The sequence below is a fragment of the Panthera tigris genome, chromosome A3 (assembly GCF_018350195.1).
Source record: "Panthera tigris isolate Pti1 chromosome A3, P.tigris_Pti1_mat1.1, whole genome shotgun sequence".
In the NCBI taxonomy this organism is placed as follows: Eukaryota; Metazoa; Chordata; class Mammalia; order Carnivora; family Felidae; genus Panthera; species Panthera tigris.
Genome location: NC_056662.1, coordinates 31,745,056 through 31,767,236, shown reverse-complemented (window position 1 = coordinate 31,767,236; position 22,181 = coordinate 31,745,056). Strand labels below are relative to the sequence as shown.

The following is a 22,181-nucleotide window of genomic DNA, read 5'->3' as shown; positions in this document are numbered from 1 at the left end:
GTGGCTTAGCTAAATGTGCTGTTAATTTTTGTAAGTTCCCATTTTTCTGATGCCTCAACATCCCCCCACAAGCATGCTGTGAGCACCTGCCCAGGCAACCAGGTACACCAGTGTGATAAGGCTGGTCCCTGCTACAGCTCCTCTTCTTTCTCCCCCCTGACTCTGACCAAGTGACACTCAAACACACCAGTAAAATGCCCTCCCACCTTTGCTGGTCGACCCCTCCGTGACCACCACAAAGGCACTTGCCCTGGGGTGTGCTCCCCCACAGCCTGGTTGAGTCTTCTCCCTGGCTGCTCCTCCCACGTGGCTCCCCTTCCTCTAGGCCCGGAGAGTACAATAGACCCTTTCATCTCTGTAATTTCTGTGGCTGTGCTGGAATCATCCTTAAAGACCCCATAAGGGAGAGGAGCCTGGGTGACTCAGTCAGCTGAGCATCTGTCTGGCATCTGTCTGACTCTTGATTTTGGCTCAGGTGACGATCGTAGGGTCATGGGATCGAGCCCCAAGTTAAGCTCGTATTGGGCTGCATGCTGAGCACAGAGCCTGATTAAGATTCTCTCTCTACATCTGCCCCTCTCCCCTGCTCATACGTGCTCTTTCTCTCTTTCTCAAATAATAATAGTAATAATAGTAATAATAAAAAGATCCACAATGGGAGACTTACTCCCCCACTTAGTCCAGTGGTTTTGGAAAGGAAGCTAAGGCCTCTGATGACCGTGAAGATGGAGATATGTATACAGGCCACAGGGATTGATCCACAATTTTTGGTTTGAAAAATGCAATCTGAACATTAGGATTTGGAAAAGGCAATCTAAATTTTAGGATCTTCAAATAAAATTGGAAAGACACAAGCTCCAGTCCACATTGCAGAAAACTGGAGATTTCATCAGAAAATTGTTCCTGGATACTAGATACATTTTTCCCTTAAAAAATGCAAACTTCATGGGGCACCTGGGGGGCTCAGTTGGTTAAGCCTCTGACTCTTGATCTCAGCTCAGGTCTTGATCTCAAGGTCCTGAGTTCAAGCCCTGCGTTGGGCTACTAAAAAAAAAAAAAAATGCAACCTTCATGACAACTGATGAACCAGCTGCACTGATATATTAGGTGCAAGTTGTAAAGCAAAATAGCTATGTGTTGTGCTTGGTTAACAAATGTATAATTGTAGCCCTTTCGCGTGATCGAATTCAAGCTGTTTATAAAAAACAAAAAATGCTAGTGGAGAAAACTGCCTTCCTGATAGAAATATAGAATAGCAAGGTTGATGGATATCACAAATAAAGAATCCAATTCTTTACATAAAAACAAAAAAAGCAGCTTTCATCTTCTGAAGTCAAGATCGGAAGCCAGCCGCCGAAAGCACCTTTGCTGGTCTGCTCTGCCCTCCCGCTAGACAAAGAGCAGCCCTGCCCCTGCGGGCTGGGCCTGCGCTATTCATAGCCGCCGTGTTCTTTACATTCTTCGGTTAAGGTTCCCGTGGAGGAGAGCGTGCATTCACATCCGGCCCCATTGAACTGCGCGTAGTGGCTCTGAAATAGTTCCCTCTTCCCCCTCACATTGCTCTACCTGTTCCCCCACCCCCAATCCTGTGTCCCCTTCTCTGAGCACACAGCTAGGCTGCATTGCCAGCCTCCTTTGCTGCCAAGTGTGGCCACATGACTTAAGTTCGTAACAGCAGTGGTGGAGTGTATGTGGGGGCGGGGGTGGGGTGGAGGTGGTGGTCAGTGGGGAGCGGGGAGTGGGGAGGGGAGGCACTAGCCTGGCTGGGGGGGATTGGAGAGGAATTGGGAAGGAAAGAAGGGAGAGAGTGAGTATGGACAAATTAGACACATCTTTCACAGCCCTTTGCTGGAAAAAGGAACAGAGAAGTGGGGCAGGAGCCCAAGAGCAATATGGGGTCAAGGGAGGACTTCTTTTTTTAAGATGAGGGACATTGCAGCATGTTTTGTGTTGCTAAGAATAAGCCAGTCAAGAGGGGAAAATCAATAATGCAGGAGAGAGGAGATAAGTGGAGGTGTGATATACGTGACTGGGAGAGAGGAGATGGGGACAGCATACCTTAGGAGGGACCAGCCTTAAATAGGAGCAGAGACAATGTACTCGCTCTAACAGATGGGGGCCTATGGGGACAGGGGCAGGTGTCAGGGCCATGAGAAAGTTCTTTTTCTGTTGCTTGAATTTCCTGGTAAAATAAGCAAGAAGCAAGGTTTGGGGCTCATGGGGTGCTCCTGAGAAGAGGTAGAAACAGGGGCGCCTGCGGGGTTCAGTTGGTCAAGTGTCCAGCTCTTGGTTTTGGCTCAGGTCATGATCTCAAGGTTTGTGGTTCAAGCCTCACATCGGGCTCCATGCCAACAGCACAGAGCCTGCTTGGGATTCTCTCCCTTTCTCTTTCTCTCTGTCTCTCTGCCCCTTCCCATCTGTCTGTTTGTTTCTCTCTCTCTCAAAATAAATAAAAAACCTCAAAATCAATTAAAAAAAACAAAGAGGTAGAAACAACCCAGTTTCCTCTAGGCCTGGGCAACAAGCAGCTTCGGGCTGGACCAGTGGGGGCACCAAAGCTCACCCTGAGGCCTGCTGAGCCATTTTTTCTTTCCTTCTCTCTTTCTCTCTTTTTTCAAAAATTATTTATTTACATATCGTCACTGCAGGGCACATTCATGTCGTAAACTGTGACTTAGTTTCAGCAAAACAATATAATGCATAACATTAAATTAATGCTGTTAATTTACTAGTTTTGTTGTTTACTGTCTTGGCTTTATAGCTGTATAAGCACCATAAGCCTAGGGCATTTTTTGATCTTAAGTGTTCTCAACACACACACACACACACACACACACACACGAGTTAACTACTTAAGGTGATGGATGTGTTAATTACTTTGATCTTGGTAATTATTTTACAACAAATCATCCTGTTGTACACTTTAGATACATACAATTTTGTCAATTGTTCTTCAGTAAAGCTGTAAAAAAAAAAAATACTGAGCCCATTTCTAAGGAGAGGAAACAGTTGGGAGATCGCAGCTTAGAAACCAGGAGGGGATAAAAGAAGGCAAATCTCTCCAGAATCAAGACTAGGCAGAGAAAACCCACCAATCTTAACAGTGCTTAAAAAACGAAAAATCCTTGATCCAGTCACTCTCAACTTTCCTAGGAAACTCTTCCCACTCCATGAGAAAAAGACTAATGTCCCGATAGGAAATATAGGCTGAGGACATTTTAAAAGAATTGATAGGTGAAGAAATGTGAATGGCCAATACATATGAAAATATTGCATTTCATCCATACAGGCAGAAAATAGAATGTGGATGCCGGGGGCTGGGGAAAGAGGTATGGGGAGTTAGCATCTGATGGGGACAGAGTTTCAGTTTGGGAAGATAGAAAAGTTCTGGAGATGGATGGTGGTGATGCCTACGCAATACGTAAATGTAGTCTAATGCCACTGGTAAATATGGTAAATTTTATGTAATATGTGTATATTGCCACAGCTTTTAAAATATTACATTTCAGGGGCACCTGGGTGGCTCAGTCAGTTAAGCGGCCGACTTCAGCTCAGGTCATGATCTCGCGGTCCGTGAGTTCAAGCCCCGCGTCGGGCTCTGTGCTGACAGCTCAGAGCCTGGAGCCTGTTTCACATTCTGTGTCTCCCTCTCTCTGACCCTCCCCCATTCATGCTCTGTCTCTCTCTGTCTCAAAAATAAATAAACGTTAAAAAAAAATTTTAAAAAAATATTACATTTCATTATAAATTATTTGCAAATAAATGCAAATTAAAACAATGAGATGACACTTTGAACCCATAGGGTATTCTCAGTGAGGACACACAGTGGGCATCAGTACTGGTGGAATGAGTAAATATTACCAGGATGTGGGGAGATGAGCCCCTTCCCAGCCTGCTGGGTGGGGGATAAGCAGGTGTCATTTTCCCAGAGGGCCAAGGGACTCAGATACTTTAATCCTGTAATTTATCTGCCAGGAGTCTATTCTCAAGAAAGAATCAGCAGACAGGCTCAGAATCCCCAAGTGCACACCTGTCAATCCACTACATGCTGGAAGGCGAGGAGGGCACCTCCAGTGGACAACTTGCAGGAAGGCCAGCTAGAGCATGAAACCCAAAGGTGCCACATACCCACACTCCACCCAGCTGAAAGAAGGTGGCTCACAAAAAGTGAGTTTCCCAGCAGAAACCTGAAATGATCCTACAGTCAGAAACATGAGGAGGTGGAAGGAGAAAGGGTGGGGAAAGGGGCTGGTAGGAGGTGACATCTGGCTGGGTGTCATTTAAAGGGATTAGAACAGTTGAGCCTGGTTGCTCCCTAACACATAGCACAAACCTGCCTCTTCTCAGAATTGTCAGCTCTGGTGTGTGTGTGAGCAGGGTGCAACACAAAACACATGGGACATTTATGTTCACAGTGGCACTGTTTGTAAGATGTGCATGTGACATGTGCATGCCCTTCAAAGCAGGCATTCCACTTCTAGGACCCTATTCTACATAGGGAAAAAGAGGCAGCATGCAAAACCATACAGAGAGTATGATCTTTCTTTGGTGAACAATAAAAAGCTACAAGTAAATCACAAAAATGGGAACAATGATTAATGATTACCTCCAGGTTTTAAACAGGAGACTGTGTTCTCCTCTGCATTGCTTTTTAAAAATATATGAAGGGGCACCTGGGTGGCCCAGTGGGTTAAACGACAGATTCTCCGTTTCGGCTCAGGTCATGATCTCACGGTTCTGTGAGTTTGAGCCCTGCGTTGGGCTCTGTACTGATGGTGCAGAGCCTGCTTGGGATTCTCTCTTTCCCTCTCTCTCAAAATAAATAAATAAACTTAAAAAAAAAAACATATGAAATATCCAAATGAGCAGGAAACAATCAAAGCAAATACAGCAAACCAACCAGAGTAAACTAACATGAAGTTTTAAGACAGTATATCATTAGATATATTTGAACACCATCCCAACTTCTTTCCACCCTTTTCCTTCTAGAGTTTCTTCTTCCTAAGCTTTCTTCTTGAAGTTTTTCTGTATTTACAATGAAAACCTATTATCCTCATTACAACCATAACCCTTTGGAAAAAGCATTGAGTGCAAACAGGCAGATAGCTTGCACATTGCTCAGGATGTCCAAAAGGTTCTGGTAATTCCCCCTGACTACTTGTTATTGTAGAAACTGCTATTATCAGGTACCTCCCCTCGCATGCCATAAGACTGGCTCATTTAAGGCTCTGAGTTGAAATAAAAGGCCGTTTGGGAACCAGTAGCTTTCACATTTGAATGCCCAGGTGATTCTTCATTGGAACAATAGCTGGTAAAATGCCAGTTGCAACATGACTTAGCCACGTACTGTACTCATTACCTTTCTTTCTAGTCCTACCACTTTGGTACTGTTACAGAATTTAATACAGAGCAAGCATGTGACTTGCTCAAGACCAGACCTCAGGTCTCCTATGGGGGAGAATAAAGGAAGGGCTCCACGAACAAGATGGTACTGGGTCCCTTTCTTTCCCTTTTGGAAAATGAGCACTGAAAGGAGCACAGACCATGGCCTGGAGAAGGTGTTTCCAGGATGTTGCACTGAAGAAAGGTTCCCTCCTCAGATTTCCTACAACTTAAGCCTAGTCAGTGCCCCCATCAGTGAACAAAACAGATGGGGCTTCTCCTTTGTACTGGATCACTGGTCTTATTCAGGTTGAGATTTATTCACGCAAACTCGAAAGTCTTTTGGTGATCAATTCCTGCCTCTCAGGTGTCAGCTCTTTGGCCCTATAATATGACAAGGAATTGTACAATTGGCTGAGACTTAGGGACATACACACACACACACACAACCCCATGGCTCTGGGTTTTCACTTTTATATCTCTCAAGAAGATACAACCAACATGATAGACTTTTAAATGGAACTTTGCTGAACTGTGGCACACAGTAGGTGCTCACTGAATATTGGAATTTACTTTCCATCTTAACATAGCCCATGTGGTAGCCAGCCTCCAAGATGGCTCCCAAGGATGGCCCTCTCCTGATATGCACACTCTTGTGTAGTCTCCTCCCATGCTGTAGTGGGATTGGTCTGTGTGACCCATAGAATAGGCAGACGTGATGGTCTGTCACTTCTCAGATTAGGTTTTGAAAGGCACTGTGGCTTCTGTTTTGAACCCCTCCCCCTCCAAGTCTCTCTCCTCACTCAGGCAGAAGTCAGCTGTCATGTCTTGAGGACACAAGCCTGTGTCCCGTGAAGAGGCCCATGTGGACAGCCACAAACTCCAGCCAAGAGTCCCATGAGTGAATCTTCTTGGAAGCAGATTCTCTAGCTCTAGTCAAGGCTTCAGCTTGATTGCAACCTCATGAGACCCTGAACCAGAACCCTCCGGCTAAGCCACCCAGACTTCTGCCCCCAGAAGCTATGAGATAATAAATGTTTATTGTTTTAAGCCACTGAGTCGTGGGGTAATTTGTTATTACTCCCGATAGATACCTAAGCTCCCTACCCATCAATATCCAGCATGTTATAACAGTAACTATAGTTTTAGTAAACTGTATTTTAGAGGTTAAAAAATGTTGGCTACAGATTTTCAATAAATTTTAAAGCCCCTTACTTAATATATTCATAATTAATGGATTTTTCAGTTTTCTCTGTTGATTGAACTCAGATAGTAAAAGAATTTTCAAAGGCCTACAAATTGCTGCCATAACATCCAATACCCAAGCAAATTGTGTATTTCAAAGAAGGATTAGGAAGGTCTTTATTTTACGAGGCTTTAGGGAAGCTGCCTTCCCAGCAGGCTCTCCCTGAGCACCTGCTGAAATCCTCTGTGCGGCTCTCAGACTGCTCCGATCTAGGACAACACAGGGGCTTTTAGGTAAGGCCTGGCAGGCTTTGTCATCCCTGGTCTCTTTCTCTAGAACACTGTAAATCAAAGGCTCTGGCTAAAGCTTATACATCAAACATGGAGATGAAAAGAAGACAAGACCAAAAGAGACATAAATAAAACCTTTCCCTGTGAAACAGTATGGCAGCTGGCTAAGCTATCACTGAATGTCAGCCTCAAGTAACATTTTCCCTTCTTTATTTTATGAACTTAGCCTGATCTTTCACAACTATTCTTTTTTAAGCCTACCCATGACAAACAACTCCAAGTTTGCCTAGTAAAAATACCACTGTAGGAGAATGTCTTCTAATGGGAACGTTTCAGAGGCTGATTTCTTGGGTTTTCTATTGCTAGAGGGTAAGTTCCAAGATAGAAGAGACCGTATCTAGCTCACACTTCATTTCCAGGAATTAGCACAGTGCCTGGCACACAGAAGGTGCTCACTGAATATTGGAATTTACTTGCCATCTCTGAAGGCCTATCAATCAATCAAAGGGTATCTGTTGAGTGGCTATGGGTATAGCACAGTGCAAGGAGCTGTAAGGACCACGAACTTAACATAACATATACATACCTGAAGCACTTAAAGAGACTATCAAGTCCTCATTGTGTATCCACTGGAATCCAGTAGTTCTTTACATATAAACACAAAGCTCTGACTTTCTTAACAAGTTACATGACGTTTTAAATATTCTATGTAGTTCCTGTGGTATCTGAAATCAATAACATTCACTGGGTACTCACTGATGAAAGCGAAGGTGAGTATTTCAGTTAATAAGCCAAGTTTGGGACTGGAAATAATTATACGTATAAGGGTGAGAGTATAGATGGCTTTTTTTTTTCCCTTCTAATGTTCTGTATATTCAGTATCTCCTACAATTAACATGTATTAGTTTAAAGTCAGAGGAAAATAAATGTACTCTTAAAGGGGTGGAATGAGGTGGAAGGAGGAAAAACATCAGGCAAATCAACAAGTCAGGGAAAGGCAATCTGTGATGAAGAGCACAGGCTTTGGAGTCTGCAGATCTGGGTTCAAGTCTCAGCACTGCTGCAGTCTCAGCTGTGTCTCTGGGCGGAGAAGAGCCTTTCTGAGCCTCAGTTTCCTAATCTGTCAAATAAGGATAATAGTGTCTTTTTTGGGTAGAGCACGAAGATAAATGAGATAATACATTGAAAGCTCTCAGCAAAATGGTAAGGATGGAGCCAATGGTGGCTATTATTTCTATATTGTCATGAGTGACAGTGAGTGATATCTGAGGCAACTCTTGGGGTAACTGTAGAAGCCCCAATTTCTACCCCGAAAGACAGCTAAAGAACTTTCCTCTCCCCGCGCTTCGACCACTGTCCTGTTTTACCCTTTCTTCTCTTTTCTCCACTGCTTTGGTCTCTGCCTGTAACACCCACTGGCATGTGTCGGTCTGCAGGTGGGATCTAGGTTAGTGAGGCAAGGTTGAGTCATGTGATCCAGGATCCTGCCATCCTACCAACTCTGCGTGTGATTTCAAGCCTCTTAAGCACTCTTGGCAACTCTGTGTCATCTAACCTATAAAATGGTGACAGGACCCCTGCCTTTACTTACTGTAGAAAAATATTAGAAGGAAAAAATCCAAGTAAACAGTCTCCAGCAATGATACAGTAACTGGTACCAGACTTGCCCTTCTGCTGTAAAACAACTGGAAAGCTGGACAAAACAACGTTTTTCAGTTATTGAACACAGGGAGTTCAGGAGAGAGAAGGGAAGCAAGTAAAATGTGCCTACGACTGCCCCAACTTTCTGCGTGGAGTCACTGTAGGGACCACAGTGCAAGGAGGGGGAATCCAAGCAGGGCACAGAGATTGGAATTTGAGGTGCCTGAAATTTATGAAGCCAAGTCCTGTAGAGGAGGGAGCCGCACAGAGATAAAACTCCAGAAATAAGCATAGAGATTATTCTTTTGAGTCTTTCACTGGACACTAAGCTGTACATTAAAAAAAATTTTTTTTAATGTTTATTTTTGGCAGAGAGACAGAGCATGAGTGGGGGAGGGGCAGAGAGAGAGGGAGACACAGAATCTGAAGCAGGCTCCAGGCTCTGAGCTGTCAGCACAGAGCCCAACCCGGGGCTCAAACTCACGGACTGTGAGATCATGACCTGAGCCAAAGTCGGACACTTAACCGACTAAGCCACCCAGGTGCCCCTAAGCTGTGCATATTTAGAGCAAAAGTCTATAAAGCCAGGCAAAGCCAGGGCCGTTATGACCTGGCCACCTTTTAGAACTCACACAGGGCTGGGGGACACAGCCAGAGTTTTGACAGCCAGAGTGGAGAGTCCTTGTTGAACAACTGGGGTATTCAATAAGAGAGCCAGAAAGGGACACACCTCGGTAGGAAGCCAGACTAGCGATACGTAAAGGCTGCCCTAAAATCTCCCTAACAAGCTTACAAACAAGCCTTGAAAGGATCAAGTTTACCAGCAAGTAATCTACCAGTTACGCCATTACTTTTATATAAAATAAATTCCTGAGTATAGGAAAAAAAGTGGTGCCTGGGTCCTATAAAGTGGGATATTACTAAGAAGGGATTTTTCAGTGGTTATAGGGAGCTTTATCAAAAGTCCTTTTAGAGCAGGAGTCAGCAAATTTTTTTCCTGTAAAGGGCCAAAAGGCTATGCAAAATCAGCCCTTGGGTCAGATTTGTCTGGCAACCTCTGCTCTACAGTCTTACTCAGGTGTCCCTGGTCTTTGCACGTCATACTCGACTGAATTAGAATCTGCACTTTAACCAGATCCCTGAGTGACTGATACACACATTACATTTTGAAAAGCGCTGCACTAAAGCAGGGGTTTTTAAAGCTTGGCTGCATATGAGAACCACCTAGGGAGCTTTTGAAAAATTCTGATTTCCCCAGGCTGCCCTCCTTACTTATTAAATCAGAGCTTCTAGAGGTGGGTCCTAGACATCAGTATCATTAAAACTCCGTCCAAGTGATTCCAATGTGCAGCTAAGGCTAAGAATCAAGGTTGAAAAGGCTTACTTAGTACAGTCAAACTGTCAAGCTCATCTGCTAGCAGAGAAAGCAGCCTCCCTCTTAGAGACAGATGGATTCCAGAATCACAGAAACTCCCAAGGAGCATGAGTGGTGAAAAAGAACATTAGAGCTAATGCTTTTTTTTCTTTTTTTTTTTTTAAAGTTCATTTGTTTATTTTGGGGGAGAGAGAGAGAGTGAGCAGGGCAGGGGCAGAGAGAGAGGGAAAGATTCACTTAACTGACTGAGCCACCCAGGAGCCCCAGATACTTTTTTTTTTTTAATTGAAGTATAGTTGACATACAATGTTACATTAGTTTCAGATGTACAACATAGTGATTCCACAATTCTATACCTTATGCTATGCTCACCACAAGTGTAGCTGTTGTTACCATACAACCTATTAGAGCTAGTTCTGGATGTCTCTTTCCAGTCCTCTGGTGGTGAGTGCCACTAAAAAAACATAATCTTAGAGGGGTGCCTGGGCGGCTCAGTCAGTTAAGAGTCCGACTTTGGTTCAGGTCACGATCTCACAGCTCATAGGTTTGAGCCCTGCATCAGGCTCTGTGCTGACAGCTCAGAGCCTGGAGCCCGCTTCAGATTCTGTGTCTCCCTCTCCCCTCCCCCACTCACGCTCTATCTCTCAAAAATAAATAAACATTAAAATTTAAAAAAAAGTAATCTTGGAAGTGCATAACATATTTAAAAAGATGTTACCAATTTCAGTCTCAAAAGTTAAACATTTAGCTAAAAGTAGACAACTTACTAATCTTTTTTGACTTTGGGATTATGTTAAGGAATCAATTCTAGAGGGCTGAGTTTAGAGGCATTTTAAATTCAGTAATGTTTAAGAGAAAATATACAGATATTCCTAAATAAACCACCAATGAGTGTTCAGTACTTTTCTTCAAGATTCTTGGGTCCCAAACAACAATTTCACAGATGAGACTTACTTTTTCCAGTGTTAATAAATATTTAACACCTTTAAAGATGCTTTCTGGATCAATACTCAGGATGCCACGAAAGAGAGGCAGTAATAGGTGTTTTGAGAAAAGCTGGCTCATTTCTTGGTATAAAGTCCAAAACAACCATTTGACTCAGTTCTTTTTGTTTGTTTCTCTGCCTTTTCCTCTTCTGAGGAAATAGTGTCGTAAATATATGATTCTCTTTCCAACTGCTCTTTTACAATATTTGCATTTTCTCCCACCCATAGGAAAGTACAGAAGCTCTTTATCCCATAATTACAAGCTTATAAGCAAGAAAAATGTATTAATTTACTCCATTAATACTAAAATTCTTCCAGACTCTCCTCACAAGTCACCTATCCAAGAGGTCTTTCCTGGCCATGGTGCTTAAATCACACCCCCATCTCTTACATTTCATCCCCTTTCTTCATAGCACCAGCTGATAGATTATTTGTTTTGTTATCTCTCTACCCCTTGTGTACCCCCTCCAATCATGAGGGCAGTAACTAGAGTAAAAGCTCCTTGAAGGCAAGACCTTTATCTGTTTTGTTCACTGTGTATCCCCAGGGTCAAGCACGGGGCTTGGCACATAGTAGGTACTCAAAAATCATTTCTTGAATGAACAAACAACATCCACTGCATTTTTAAAGAGCCTAGTCCTCAGGGGTTCAGGTAAACAACCCAATTCAACATGGAGAGAACTGAAAGAACTCAGTATATTGCTGAGGGATAATGCCTGGTGAGAGTGACGCATAGGGCATCGTTGCCTCCCATCGGTGTAATGATTTACTCTGAAAGGCAGAGAAACGGTGTAACTGAGCTTGAAGCTTGGTATAATCTACTAAAAATATGATCCATAAGCTCTACAAAAATCTCTCCACCAAAGGAAACTTTTAATACACAGAAAAGAATAGCCTTGCTGTCTTACAAGAGGCCATCCATTCACTTGTTCAATGATACCAGAATTTTCAGAAATGGAAGGAAGGGCTCTTAAATTTCATGCAGCAGCATCTCTAAGCAATAGTTATGATTCATACTACTACCATTTTCCAGTTGCCTGTTAAGCATCAGGGAACTGTAAACAGTGCTTTCTGTACTATGTATGCCAAGCATCCCAAGCACTGGCCTCTGACTCATGGTAGGCCATGATGAAATTCTCACCAGTCCATGGCCAAGTGAGAAAACTAGCAACCACATGAGGCTGATCTTTATTTGGGGATTAGGTCCTCCTTCTATTTTGGAAATTAAATTAGCTTTTCTTTTATGAAATGAAGGTAGATTTGTGGAATCAGTGGTATAGGCTGCTTTCAACGTGTTTCCTTGGCAAAATAAAAGTGGGGCCAATCTATGTTGGTCCTCAAAAAAGGAGGGGAGGGAGAAGGAGGAGGAGAAGGGGAACCAAAAATGTATCCAAACATTGCCAAACATCTCTAGGGTGAGGAGGGTAAAATCATCCCTGGTTGAGAAATGTGGTGTAAATACTTGAGTTACCTACACAAAAGAGGGAGGATGGATGCAGTTGCTATCAAACATGATAGTGGTAGTTAGAAAACTTGTCCGGGCTGTGGCTGCCAATGCCAAGGGCCAATGGCACTGACTCATACTTGCTGGAAGAATGGCACTCCACTCAGGTGTATGCTGAGCTGTGGAACCGGGGACCCACTCACACAAGGCAAACAGCATTTGCTACATGGATGATGGCAATCAGACACCTGATCACATGCATGTACCTTTAAAGGGAAATAGGGGGCGCCTGGGTGGCTCAGTCGGCTAAGTGTCCAACTTCGGTCTAGGTCATGATCTCACCATTCCCGAGTTTGAGCCCCATGCCGGGCTCTGTGCTGACAGCTCAGAGCCCAGAGCCTGTTTCAGATTCTGTGTCTTCCTCTCTCTCTCTGCCCCTCCCCAGCTTGCACTCTGTCTCTATCTCTTGCAAATAAATAAACATTAAAAAAAATTTTAAGGGAAATAGGGAGGGGCGCCTGGATGCCTCAGCCGGTTAAGCGTCTAACTCTTGGTTCCAGCTCAGGTCATGATCTCACAGTTTGTGAGTTCAAGCCCCACATTGGGCTCCATGCTGACAGTGCAGAGCCTGCTTGGGATTCTCTCTCTCCCTCGCTCTTTGCCCCTCCTCCACTCTCTCTCTCTGTCTCTCTCAAAATAAATAAACTTAAAAAAAAATTTTAATAAAAAAAAAAAAAAAAAGAGGGGCGCCTGGGTGGCTCAGTCGGTTAAGTGTCCGACTTCGGCTCAGGTCACGAACTCGCAGTCTGTGAGTTCGAGCCCCGTGTCAGGCTCTGGGCTGACAGCTCAGAGCCTGAAGCCTGTTTCAGATTCTGTGTCTCCCTCTCTTTTCTGACCCTCCCCCATTCATGCTATGTCTCTCTCTGTCTCATAAATAAATAAACATTAAAAAATTTTTTTTTAAATAAAGAGAAATAGGGATTTAACTGTGAATTCAGAGCAAATCAATCTAAGAATCTACTTACAGAGAGCTATATCTGTTAATGCCAGCAAGATGGACTCTAACCAGTAAATATTCATTTCATGGAATCAAAATGGATTGCCTATTTTTGTGCAAACATGAACATTCAGATCCTTTCTATTAGGCATACATCTAGTTCTTTGATGACTTTTTAAAAGCTGTCATTTTAATCACTTATGAAAACTGTTTTATAAAGAAAAATCCACCCCCAAAATTTCTCACCTCCTCTTATGAGAAATTATTCTGTTTTAATTCCACCTATGGAAGCATATTCTAAGGATGTATGTGTCACAGTGCTGTATCTGCCACTATGGCAACTCGTTAAAAAATGCCACCCCCTTAAATTCCTTCATGGCGTATTAATTTGATGTTCTAAAACAAATATCTTATCATGAATTAATTCCTAGTGAATAATAAGATTAACCTAACTAAACTGGCTTCTATAACACTTCCACTATTTGTAAATGTGTTTCTTGCACTTTTTAAAAAATATTTTTTAATGTTTATTTATTTCTGAGAGAGAGAGACAGAACGTGAACGCTGGGAGGGGTGGGGGCAGAGAGAGAGGGGGAGACACAGAATCCGAAGCAGGCTCCAGGCTCCAAGCGGTCAGCATAGAGCCCAAGGCAGGGCTCGAACCCATGAACCGTGAGATCATGACCTAAGCCAAAATTGGATGCTCAACTGACTGAGCCCCCCAGGCGCCCCTCTTGGACTTTTTTAAGGAGATTTTTTGCCAGGCTTCATTATAAATATTCTCTGCTAAAATCTACTAAATCACTAATACAGGTATCCCCTACTTTTCCAAAGTTCATGTCTCACCACTTTGCTTTTACAAAAGACCTTCATTAGTACCTATTTTCACTAACCAAAAGAAATCCAAAGAGGGTTTTCACTTTGATCAAAAATGGCAAAATAGCATTCACTGCTTATATACCGAGGCAGCTGTACCTGAGAAGCCAGAGTGGCCCCACCAAGCTCCTTCCTGGGAACTACACTCATAATCTCTGCGTCGAGCCACCATAACTTTGACCTGTGTCTGTGGACATCTGTACTTCATCTCAATTTATTATGTGCATCTGTTAACAAGGTGTGTCCTAAGGTGTCAGAAATGCCTAAAAGAGGTTATTTTTGGAGTCTGGGAAAGCTCAAAAAATTTTCCATATAAATTAATGATAATTGCATCTTCACTTTATGCCATTTTGGCTGATGAAAGCTTTCACAGGAACACTCTACTTATGTATATAGCACAAGAAACCTATACTTAAAATATAGCAATATAGTTCTCAAGATGTGATTCAACTGAGAGTATGCATTCACCAAATGCACTGGGTAAGATATCACTGAGAAAACCCACTACAAGATTGTTTGTGAGACTAAAAGAGTAGGAACCACCTCAACATCCATCAATAGACACCACATTAAATAAATTATGGTCCGACCATACAACAGAATATGACGTAGCCACTAAAAATATGAGATCTGCGTGTACTAATATGGCAAGATGCCTTGATATAGCATTAAGTGAAAAGAGTAAGATACAAAATGGTAGGTACAATAAAATTCCATTTGCATTTCTAAAAAACAGATACATGTGCTGTTTTGTGTGTGCAATATATGTGTATATGTACGTATGTGTATGTATAGCTATATCAATATTTATGCTTATAATTGCATAGAAAATATCTAGGAAGATACACAAAAGTTATTCACAATTACCTCTAGGGAGAAGCACTGAGGAGACACAAGACTTTTATATTTTATTGTGTACCTTCTGTACTATTTATTTTCCCAAACTTTTCTTTTAAAAGGATCACTACTGGGGCGCCTGGGTGGCTCAGTCTGTTGAGTGTCTGACTTCGGCTCAGGTCATGATCTCAGTTTGTAGGTTCGAGCCCCATGTCAGGCTCTGTGCTGACAGCTCAGAGCCTGGAGCCTGCTTCAGATTCTGTGTCTCCCTCTCTCTCTCTGCCCCTCCCCTGCTTGTGCTCTGTCTCTGTCTCTGTCTCTCTCTCAAAAATAAATAAACATTTAAAACAATTAAAAAAAAAAAGGATCACTATTGCCTTCATCACAAGGGGACCTGCCTTCAAAGACAAGTTGCAGTAAGTATTCAACAAAAAGAAAGATATGGTTTGGATTTATTCTCTATAGCTCTTTGCCTGAAATCCCTAATGGCTTCTAGGGAACATGAATCCTGAAGCCTACAAAGAAAGGCTATATCCTCAAAAAGGAAGTCTAAGGGGAGCCTCTTTTCCAGCAATGTTAAAATAATTCTAGGGCATGTGACTTGCCAAAATGGGAACATTCCACAAAAATAGGACTCTAACTTACAAAGCTGCTTTGAATAATGCAGTGTTTTATATATATAGGGATATATAGGGATGGATATTATTTTCGGAAATATTTTCGGAAGTCAAGAGTTTATATTATATTTCTGGATTAAAAATTTTTTTAAACCAATGATATCATCGTGCCAGTTTTGAATCACAGTTCAAGCACAATCAAATGTGGCCAAGAGCTGCCCTCGGCCCAGCAGAGGAGAGGGACAGGAGGCAAAGCCTGACTGATGAGAGGCACAGCCCCATGGGGCTCCAGCTGAGAGAGGTGGGCACTGTCCTGGCACGCAGCTGCCAGCCAGTGGATTCCTAAGCCAGTGTGTTCACGAGCAAAATGAGAACTCTGGACAGAAAATCACCGGGAATGGTTACAAGACCACTTACTCTCAGACACTAAAAGCAAGTCTTGTAACAGAAAGATACAATAGGGGCGCCTGGATGGCTCAGTCAGTTTAGCGTCTGACTTCAGCTCAGGTGACGATCTCGTGGTTCATGAGTTCGAGTCCCACGTCAGGCTCTGTGCTGACAGCTCAGAGCCTGCAGCCTGCTTTGGACTCTGTTTCTCTCTCACACAAACACAAAAATAAACATTACCAAAAAAAAATTAAAAAAAAAAAAAAAAAAAAGAAAGATACATGTGGCAACCATCACAGCCACCACTCTGCACCCTCCCCTGCCCCAGGTTACCTCGTTCACATGTCCTGCTCACACCAAAACACAAGCACGGGCTGTGACAAGGCATGTTGGTATCCGGACTCAGCAGCATGTCACGGGCAGGCCAACTCTCCCATCATTCTGCAGTGACAGGGAGACGCTGAATCTCCCCGTCCATGGCCAGAAGCAGAGGCCAGTAATCTCAACCAGTCCCTGGGACAATGCCACGCTTCTCCTAATCTAACTCCTTCAGCACTTGGGAAGTAGTTTACCAAAACTGCCTGCCTGACTGTAAGAGTGGAAACAGACTGGGGCACTTATTGCAGAGAATCTGTTTCCTCACAGTAATACAGGAAATGATCACTGCTTCTTAATCATCATAAGGGATGGGATATAGGAATGGAAGAAGAGGCAAATTTTTTCATTTCCAACGGGGAGGAAGAAGATATAATCCGTAAGTGCATACATCATAGACCACCGAGCCTGATGCTTAAAGAGTTTAAAGTGTGGGGTGGGACTGTCATGTGTGACACCTTTGTGTGCCCAACTCCCTTGGGTAGGTATCGTTATCCCCACAAAACAGATTTTAAAACTGAGGCTCAGACAAGTTCTTTAACACACCTAGGGACACCAAGTAAAAAGTCGCAAAGCCCTTCAAACCCCAAAGGCTGTACTCTCTCCCCGTTCGACTGAGAAACCGAGGCCACCCAGGCCCAGCCATGAGTCCTACCATGTTAGACCCACCTCTGTCTGATCACAAATTTATTAGAAAGTTCAAGTACTTACATCCCTATTTTGTTGTCTGTCCCAAATAATCTACCTTTTACCCTTTTTTTTAAGGAATTGAACGGATGTTACCTAGACTTCTTACGGTGATCATTTTGCAGTGGATACATATACTGAATCATTATGTTGTACATCTGAAACTACTATAACCTTATATGTCAATCACATCTCAATTTTTAGAAAGGTTTACATAAAGGGGCGCCTGAGTGGCGTTAGGCGTCCAACTCTTGATTTCGGCTCAGGTTATGATCTCCTGCTTTGTGAGATCGAGCCCCACAACGGGCTCTGCACTGACCGCATGGAGCCTGCTGGCTTTCCCTCTCTCTCTGCCCCTCCCCTGCTTGCACTCATTCGTGCTCCCTCTCTCTCTCAAAATAAATAAACTTTTTTTTTAAAAAAAAGATACTACATAAAAAAGAAAGTGATGCAATGTACTGCTGTAGAAGGGCCTAACATCTTAAACAATGCAAAAGGGGGCCTGGGGCACTGGTTGATAAAGAAGAGAATGAAGGGGAAACACCATTACCACCCTGCAGCTTCATGACAATTAGACCCAACGTTAGGCACTAAGGTGCAGCTTTCTGAGCTTGGGACAATACTATGTTCCCGGAGGGAGCAAGGGCATTCGGGGTTTGCGTTGTTAACATTTTGGTTTTTCTCTCCGCAGATCACCGGAGCATCGCCTGGGTTCCCACTGCCAGGACTCCACCAAGATCCCCCCGCGGGGCACAGGCTTTAGCTCGCCACCAGCACGCAGCCCTCTCCAGCAAACAAACTGCCAAGGAGTCTTTGAGTAAGTGGGAACTCTTGGGTTGTTTGTTGTCATTTGCCCCACGCCTGCAAACACTTCCAGAAGTCAACAGGAAACCTCTTGTGCCAAACTGAACAAAACCCTGCTTCTCGACACAAATTCCTGTTCGATGCACCAGCAGGTGTTTCCATGCCAGTCACAAAGCGTCAAGTGGCACCGGGAGACAGGACTAGGTGACAGGGATGGCTGATGGGCACCTTCATCCTGGGCAACTCCCCCCATGACATTCCTGGGGTACCCCTTATGTCAGGCCGAGACTGACATGTTCTCGTGCAGCCACAGATCAGCTCTAACAAAGCGAAAGGTTATGGACCTGGAGCAAACAAGCTGGCCTGCAGGAACTGTTGAAGTCACATAAAAATTACAAAGGAGACGGTATAAACTGGTCATTTTTTTTTCTTGCTCTGTGCTAATGTTTTGCATTAATTTTATCAATCCAGCACGGAGGCCAACAGCGTCCTCTTTTGACTGAGGAGGCAGGAGACAGGCTCCCAACACCCCAACGGCAAGCCCACCACCACCTGCTCTCGGGATTCTTGTTTTATTCCTTTAAATGTTAAATTTGAGGCCCAGGCTTCTAGGGAGTTTCCCTGAAACCATGCCACATTTGAAGCTCCCTACCTTTTTTTTTTTTTCCCCCTGGGGAAAGCTTTTTATTCTATCAGATTCTCAAAGAGATCTGCAGTTGAACCAAGGTAAAGCAAAAATGCCTTCAAGCTTTCAAGAATGTTGTATTAAAATACAGCCCCTCTTGGGGCCCCTGGGTGGCTCAGTTGGTTAAGTGTCCGACTTTGGCTCAGGTCATGATCTCACGGTTCATGAGTTTGAGCCCCACATTGGGCTCTGTGCTGATAGCTTGGAACCTGGAGCCTGCTTCAGATTCTGTGTCTCCCTTTCTCTGCCTGCCTCTCTCTCTCTCTCTCTCTCTCTCTCTCTCTCTCTCAAAAATAAACATTTACAAAGATTTTTAAAACATTTTTTTTAATAAAATAAAATACAGCCCCTTTTGAGTTGCAAGTGTTATGGGCTTATGGAGTATGTGCTGAGGACGAATAAATCTGCAAAGTGAGAAGGAATGGCCAGGGCTGGTAAACAGGCCAAATGGGAGCTTGAGCAAAATGTAACCCAATTCACGTTGTTTTGGCATGGGCCCTGGCCCTGTAGCATGCTGACAGAGAATTTTAAAGGAATCACCCAGTTAAGCAGGGAACAATGTTGCAAGTGGTGATCACTGATCAAGCTCAGGAGAAAGGATGCCTACTCCTACCACAGCCTCAGTTAAATAACCTAACTGGGACTCAGTTTTCTCAACTGTAAAATGGGGCTAAAAATAGTATCCTCCCCCCTTCCCCACCTTTGCTTACTGGGATAAGGCCAAGTAAACAGTAAATGTCAGGGATCATGACTGCTAGTTAGAGGAGAGGTTACACTCCTTTTGTAATCATTTTCATGTGTGACCTTTGCAGTGAACCCTTCCTCAGGGTGAGAGATTTATTGTCATCTCTGTGTTAATTCTTCCCTTTAAGAACGTGTGGTCACATGTTTTAAAAGCATATTCTCAGCTCTGCCACTTGACTCTTTCACAACTTCTCTCTTGAAAGGACCAAAGCAAATGTATCTCCTCCACATTTTCCGTACATTCTATTTTCTGTAAATATCACATGAAGTCTACAATGATTTGAACATTTCTAAGCTCAACAGACAAAATTACAGAGTGGATTTTCCAATCTCTGCCACTTACTGACTAAAAACGTCTTGTGTGTGTGATGCTTTGAACCTCTTCCAGCGCTTTCATAACTACTCTTTATTTTATTTATGTGCTTCTTTATTTATTAATACCTGTACCTCTTCCCATCAAGGACTGAAGGTGGCTTCAAGGACACACAAAAGTTGACAAGTTGGCATAAAATAAAGGCAGAGCCAAGGAAAAAAGAAAACCAAAACCCCTGGGAAAGGGGAAGAAAAAGGCATTATTTCTGTTTCACAGAGAAGGAAACCAGGGCACAGAGCCATGTAATCCTTTTTGAAGCAATGTGGGTTAAAAGCTAGAAATAAGCTGACACGAAGCCAGCCCTACAAATGATATCCTGGGACTCTGAGGCACTGGAAAATTGACTCAAAACAAAACCCACCAAATCAGAAAGACCACCATGCAGCTCAGCGAAAGTGGGCAGAGAGATGGGGACCCCTCCCGGGAGAAGCCCTGGGAGCTGGATGGGAACAGAGCTTGGAGGAAATGTGGCACTGACAGCAACGATGATGACCCATAGCACGGATCAGGTATTACTAAGGGCCAGGCACCATTCAAGAACTGTCACAATGTCACCTCATTCACTACTCACCACAGGGTCTTACGACATAGGCTAGTATTACTCAAGTTTTGCAAAGGAGGCCCAGAAAGCTTAAGTAGGTAACTTGCTCAAAGTCATAGAGTGGGTGGAAGATTTGGACCCAGGTGGTCTGACTCCAGAATGCACTTCTAACCCCTGTCCCCAGAGACCTGATGCAGGCAGAGGCCATCAAAGGAAAGTTGGGTGACCAGCTGAGAGAGTGGGAGAGTGAGGAAAGCAGTCATGGTGGGTGGGTCAAGGAGGCTGCAAGGAAAAACGAGGACTCGGCTAGGAAACCAAGGAAGCCAGGATCTAAATCCCCGTGGTGGACATGCCTTTTATTTTGATGCTGGCAGCTTGATGGAGGTATTCCTGAGTGACCTCATGAGGAGCCAGGACACTGCCTTGCTTCCAAAACCAACCTGATCTATGAGACAGGATAACAGGGTGCTGTTGTTGTTGATGTGGATGCTGCTAAAGATATATGATTATTTAGGAATCCTTTCATCAACAACAATAGCGTCTGCTTTAGCGTTGCCATTCAATTCAGCTAATATTCGCTGAGCACATACCATGTACCAGGCACTGTAGTAGGCATAGTGATTTTGAACACAGGACTTTATAGACTTTATGTAATTTCCATAGCACATCAGGTATTTTTAAGCATTAAAAAATTTCTAAATTTTAAAATAGAGCCTTCCTGATTTCTCTGTTTCCAGGATATGAGTGGCTGCCAGCCTCCTAGGCTATTCCTATCACAGCTCTAGTTAATTACTTGCTTTACTGTACAGGGTCCCCTCCCCCTCCCTATACCTTCAGGAGCCACTACTTCCTCCGGTTTTCCTTGGTGCACACTTTGAGCTGTAGCTTCTTCCCTCTGTCAGATCCCTTCCGTCCATGTTGGCCTTTGAGGGGGGTCAGTAAACCTATATGCCAAATATTTTTAATTTTTCCGCTCCAGGCACTTACAGGATTGCTCTTCTTGGTTCCTTTGTGGAAATGGGGCCATGTCAATAGTTCTGGCAATGAGTTGTGAGCAGAAGGGGTTCTTGGGGCTTGTCCCTTTAAACTGCCAGGGCGACGCCCTCCAGAGTTCTCTTTCTTCCTCCACATGACCAGGGCAACTTTTGAGAAAGGCTGCCAACCATCCTGACCACCCGAATGAACATGCAGCATCAATGAGAAATCAACTGTGCACTCTCCAATCACTTAGACTGGGGGCTCTGTTACCACGGCATAACCTCACCCCTTCTGGCTGATACAGCCTTTCAAAAAGGCTCAGTATTTCTGGCCCATAGTGACCACCCCTACTTTTCCAGAAGATAGAGAGAGATAGAGCGATAAAGACAGAGATAGAGATAGTGATGGAGATGGAAATAGAGATAGAGACATAGACACAGACGGATATAGACACAGATGTAATTTTTTCTTGTCAGTTCTTGAAAGTTTGAGGGGAAAGAAAGGTAGGATGTGTGGACTACCAGCCACTTTGTTCCAGTCTCTGTATATAAATTATTTACATACAAAAGTAAACAGAAGTTGCAGCGGGGCACCTGGCTGGCTCAGAGGAGCATGAGATCTTGGCATCTTGAGTCTGAACCCCGCGTTGGGTGTAGAGATTACTAAAAAAAGAATTAAATGAACTTAAAAATAAGAATAAGTTGCAGCTTTTGAGAGCCTTTAGAGAAATCTCACAATTTGAATCTGGAAATATATAGATACGAAATTTCTTCACAAGATGAAAGGCACAAATGATGCCTTGGAGTATAAAAAGCAGTGCACTCTGTATGAACTTACAAGGCAGTCTAGGAAGAACCTTTGCTCCAGCTCAGGGTTTCTTAGCCTCAGGACTATTGACATTTGGGGCCAGAAAATTCTTTGTTGTGAAAGATGGCTGTCCTATACGTTGTAGGATGTTTACTGTCGTCTGGTTTCT

At 43.5% G+C, this 22,181-nt stretch overlaps 1 protein-coding gene across 7 annotated transcripts in view; it reads right to left on the bottom strand.

Moving 5' to 3' along the window:
• The window catches only part of SHLD1 (shieldin complex subunit 1), a 96,249-nt gene that overhangs the window by 35,435 nt on the left and 38,633 nt on the right, over positions 1-22,181 (bottom strand). The gene's annotated exons all lie outside the window — the stretch shown is intronic.